Source organism: Dama dama, unplaced genomic scaffold, assembly GCF_033118175.1.
Source record: "Dama dama isolate Ldn47 unplaced genomic scaffold, ASM3311817v1 ptg000020l, whole genome shotgun sequence".
Classification (NCBI taxonomy): domain Eukaryota; kingdom Metazoa; phylum Chordata; class Mammalia; order Artiodactyla; family Cervidae; genus Dama; species Dama dama.
The window spans coordinates 6,719,444-6,725,151 of NW_026870875.1; positions in this window are offsets into that span (position 1 = coordinate 6,719,444).

A 5,708-nucleotide genomic window follows, 5' to 3' on the forward strand; every position below is an offset into this window, starting at 1 on the left:
GCATTGATCTCCGCGGACCTCTCGAATTTTCAAAGGATGTTAGGCCTCAGGTCGCGATGAAGCGGAGAACTAGGTCTTTCTCTGTGGTCTCCACAGGGGATTCAGACATCCATTCGTATTGGAAGATGCAAGACGAACCTGCATTCAATTCACTGCAAGGGTATCCGGCCTTACTTCGAGTCAGAGCATCTCGGTGTCCATTCCACTTGAGGCCACAAACTCAGGGTCCCTCTCTCATACCTGTAGCTGAGAGAAGCCTCCTCTTGAGGTGCTTGTGGAAAGTTGGTATTCCTCTTGAGTCGAAGCCAGGGACTAAGCTCTCATCTCAAGTTGATTTGGGGTCCACGGAGCCCTTTCGTGTTGCTACAGTGACCTCAGGATCCCTCTAGACTTGAGACAGTGATCTTGGGTTTTCTCTGGAGTGCCATCAAGGAAATCAAGGCTCCTTTAACGTTTGATGTGGAAAACGGAATTGCTCTGCACGCAGTGCAGGGGAATCGGGCCTCATCTAGTGGCGAGGGGGATGTCTCATGGTTTTTCTCGAGTTGTTGCCGGAACCTGGGGTATATTCTCGAGTTACGACGGGGAGGCCCCTTCCAGACACGTGTTTGTTCAGCGACCTCAGGACTCGTGTCTAGGTGCGAAGGACACCTCGGGATTCTCCTCGAGTCTTGGCATGGCAATTGGGACGCGACTCCATGTGAGGCGGGAGACCCAGGGTCCCTTTCCACGTGCCACAGGGATCCTGGGACTCCTATCCATTTTCAAGAGGAGTCAGGCATCGTCTCCCTTGGAAGCATTGATCTCCGCGGACCTCTCGAATTTTCAAAGGATGTTAGGCCTCAGGTCGCGATGAAGCGGAGAACTAGGTCTTTCTCTGTGGTCTCCACAGGGGATTCAGACATCCATTCGTATTGGAAGATGCAAGACGAACCTGCATTCAATTCACTGCAGGGATATCCGGCCTTACTTGGAGTCAGAGCATCTCGGTGTCCCTTCCACTTGAGGCCACAAACTCAGGGTCCCTCTCTCATACCTGTAGCTGAGAGAAGCCTCCTCTTGAGGTGCTTGTGGATAGTTGGTATTCCTCTTGAGTCGAAGCCAGGGACTAAGCTCTCATCTCGAGTTGATTTGGGGTCCACGGAGCCCTTTCGTGTTGCTCCAGTGACCTCAGGATCCCTCTAGACTTGAGACAGTGATCTTGGGTTTTCTCTGGAGTGCCATCAAGCAAATCAAGGCTCCTTTCACTTTTGATGTGGAACACGGAATTGCTCTGCACGCAGTGCAGGGGAATCAGGCCTCATCTCGCAGCGAGGGGGAAGTTTCATGGTTTTTCTCGAGTTGCCGCCGGAACCTGGGGTATATTCTCGAGTTACGACGGGGAGGGCCCTTCCAGACACGCGTTTGTTCAGCGACGTCAGGACTCCTGCCTAGGTGGGAGGACACTTCGGGATTCTCCTCGAGTCTTGGCATGGCAATGGGGATGCGTCTCCACGTGAGGCGGGAGACCCAGTGTCCTTTTCCACGTGCCACACGGATCCTGGGACTGCTATCCATTTTCAAGAAGAGTCAGGCATCGTCTCCTTTGGAAGCATTGATCTCCGCGAACCTCTCGAGTTTTCAAAGGATGTGAGGCCTCCGGTCGCGATGAGGCGGAGAATTAGGTCTTTCTTTGTGGTCTCCACAGGGGTTTCAGACATCCCTTCGTCTTGGGAGATGCAAGACGAGCCTGCATTAAATTCACTGCAGGGATATCCGGCCTTAATTCGAGTCAGAGCATCTCGGTGTCCATTCCACTTGAGGCCACAAATTCAGGGTCCCTCTCACATACCTGTAGCTGAGAGAAGCCTCCTCTTAAGGTGCTTGTGGAAAGTTGGTAGTCCTCTTGAGTCGAAGCCAGGGACTAAACTCTCATCTCGAATTGATTTGGGGTCCACGGAGCCCTTTCGTGTTGCTCCAGTGACCTCAGGATCCCTCTAGACTTGAGACAGTGATCTTGGGTTTTCTCTGGAGTGCCATCAAGGAAATCAAGGCTCCTTTCACGTTTGATGTGGAACACGGAATTGCTCTGCACGCAGTGCAGTGGAATAGGGCCTCAACTCTCCGCGAGGGGGATGTCTTATGGTTTTTCTCGAGTTGCGGCCGGAACCTGGGGTATATTCTAGAGTTACGACGGGGAGGGCACTTCCAGACACGTGTTTGTTCAGTGACGTCGGACTCCTGCCTAGATGCGAGGGACACCTCGGGATTCTCCTCGAGTCTTGGCATGGCAATTGGGACGCGTCTCCACGTGAGGCGGGGGACCCAGAGTCCCTTTCCACGTGCCACAGGGATCCTGGGACTCCTATCCATTTTCAAGAGGAGTCAGGCATCGTTGCCTTTGGAAGGACTGATCTCCGCGGACCTCTCGAATTTTCAAAGGATGTGAGGCCTCCGGTCGCGATAAGGCGGAGAACTAGGTCTTTCTCTGTGGTCTCCTCAGGGGATTCAGACATCCCTTCGTCTTGGGAGATGCATGACGAGCCTGCATTCAATTCACTGCAGGGATATCCGGCCTTACTTCGAGTCAGAGCATCTCGGTGTCCATTCCACTTAAGGCCACAAACTCAGGGTCCCTCTCACATACCTGTAGCTTAGAGAAGCCTCCTCTTGAGGTGCTTGTGGAAAGTTGGTATTCCTCTTGAGTCGAAGCCAGGGACTAAGCTATCATCTCCAGTTGATTTGGGGTCCTCGGAGCCCTTTCGTGTTGCTCCAGTGACCTCAGGATCCCTCTAGACTTGAGACAGTTATCTTGGGTTTTCTCTGGAGTGCCATCAAGGAAATCAAGGCTCCTTTCACGTTTGATTTGGAACACGGAATTGCTCTGCACGCAGTGCAGGGGAATCGGGCCTCATCTCGCAGCGAGGGGGAAGTCTCATGGTTTTTCTCGAGTTGCGGCCGGAACCTGAGGTATAAGCTCGAGTTACGACGGGGAGGGCCCTTCCAGACACGTGTTTGTTCATCGACGTCAGGACTCCTGCCTAGGTGCGAGGGACACCTCGGGATTCTCCTCGAGTCTTGGCATGGCAATTGGGACGCGTCTCCACGTGAGGCGGGAGACCCAGGGTCCCTTTCCACGTGCCACAGGGATCCTGGGACTCCTATCCATTTTCAAGAGGAGTCAAGCATCGTCTCCTTTGGAAGCATTGATCTCTGCGGACCTCTCGAGTTTTCAAAGGATGTGAGGCCTCCGGTCGCGTTGAGGCGGAGGACTAGGTCTTTCTCTGTGGTCTCCCCAGGGGATTCAGACATCCCTTCGTCTTGGGAGATGCAGGACGAGCCTGCATTAAATTCACTGCAGGGATATCCGGCCTTACTTCGAGTTAGAGCATCTCGGTGTCCATTCCACTTGAGGCCACAAAATCAGGGTCCCTCTCACATACCTGTAGCTTAGAGAAGCCTCCTCTTGAGGTGCTTGTGGAAAGTTGGTATTCCTCTTGAGTCGAAGCCAGGGACTAAACTATCATCTCCAGTTGATTTGGGGTCCACGGAGCCCTTTCGTGTTGCTCCAGTGACCTCAGGATCCCTCTAGACTTGAGACAGTAATCTTGGGTTTTCTCTGGAGTGCCATCAAGGAAAACAAGGCTCCTTTCACGTTTGATGTGGAACACGGAATTGCTCTACAGGCAGTGCAAGGGAATCGGGCCTTATCTCACGGCGAGGGCGAAGTCTCATGGTTTTTCTCGAGTTGCGGCCGGAACCTGTTGTATATTCTCGAGTTACGACGGGGAAGGCCCTTCCAGACACGTGTTTGTGCAGCGACGTCAGGACTCCTGCCTAGGTGCGAGGGACACCTCGGGATTCTCCTCGAGTCTTGGCATGGCAATTGGGACGCGTCTCCACGTGAGGCGGGAGTCCCAGGTTCCCTTTCAACGTGCCACAGGGATCCTGGGACTCCTATCCATTTTCAAGAGGAGTCAGGCATCGTCTCCTTTGGAAGCATTGATCTCCGCGGACCTCTCGAATTTTCAAAGGATGTGAGGCCTCCGGTCGCGATGAGGCGGAGAATAGGTCTTTCTCTGTGGTCTCCTCAGGGGATTCATACATCCCTTCGTCTTGGGAGATGCAAGACGAGCCTGCATTCAATTCACTGCACGGATATCCGGCCTTACTTCGAGTAAGAGCATCTCGGTGTCCATTCCACTTGAGGCCACAAACTCAGGGTCCCTCTCACATACCTGTAGCTTAGAGAAGCCTCCTCTTGAGGTGCTTGTGGAAAGTTGGAATTCCTCTTGAGTCGAAGCCAGGGACTAAGCTCTCATCTCGAGTTGATTTGGGGTCCACGGAGCCCTTTCGTGTTGCTACAGTGACCTCAGGATCCCTCTAGAGTTGAGAGAGTGATCTTGGGTTTTCTCTGGAGTGCCATCAAGGAAATCAAGGCTCCTTTCACGTTTGATGTGGAACACGGAATTGCTCTGCACGCAGTGCAGGGGAATCGGGCCTCATATCCCGCCGAGGGGGAAGTCTCATGGTTTTTCTCGAGTTGCGTCCGGAACCTGGGTGTATTCTCGAGTTACGACGGGGAGGGCCCTTCCAGACAAGTGGTTGTTCAGCGACGTCAGGACTCCTGCCTAGGTGCGAGGGACACCTCGGGATTCTCCTCGAGTCTTGGCATGGCAATTGGGACGCGTCTCCACGTGAGGCAGGAGACCCAGGGTCCCTTTCCCCGTGCCACAGGGATCCTGGGACTCCTATCAATTTTCAAGAGGACTCAGGCATCGTCTCCTTTGGAAACATTGATCTCCGTGGACCTTTCGAGTTTTCAAAGGATGTGAGGCCTCCGGTCGCGATGAGGCGGAGAACTAGGTCTTTCTCTGTGGTCTCCACAGGGGATTCAGACATCCCTTCGTCTTGGGAGATGCAAGACGAGCCTGCATTCAACTCACTGCAGGGATATCCGGCCTTACTTCGAGTCAGAGCATCTCGGTGTCCATTCCACTTGAGGCCACAAACTCAGGGTCCCTCTCACATACCTGTAGCTGAGAGAAGCCTCCTCTTGAGGTGCTTGTGGAAACTTGGTACTCCTCTTGAGTCGAAGACAGGGACTAAGCTCTCATCTCGAGTTGATTTGGGGTCCACGGTGCCCTTTCGTGTTGCTCCAGAGACCTCAGGATCCCTCTAGACTTGAGACAGTGGTCTTGGGTTTTCTCTGGAGTGCCATCAAGGAAATCAAGGCTTTTTTCTCGTTTGATGTGGAACACGGAATTGCTCTGCACACAGTGCAGGGGAATAAGGCCTCACCTCATTGCGATTGGGAAGTCTCATGGTTTGTCTCGAGTTGCGGCCGGAACCTGGGGTATATTCTCAACTTACGACGGGGAGGGCCCTTCCAGACACGTGTTTGTTCAGCCACGTCAGGACTCCTTCCTAGGTGCCAGGGACACCTCGGGATTCTCCTCGAGTCTTGGCATGGCAATTGGGATGCTTCCCCAAGTGAGGCGGGAGAACCAGGGTCCCTTTCCACGTGCCACAGGGATCCTGGGACTCCTATCCATTTTCAAGAGGAGTCAGGCATCGTCTCCTTTGGAAGCATTGATCTCCCCGGACCTCTCGAGTTTTCAAAGGATGTGAGGCTTCCGGTCGCGATGAGGCGGAGAACTAGGTCTTTCTCTGTGGTCTCCACAGGGGATTCAGACATCCCTTCGTCTTGGGAGATGCAAGAGGAGCCT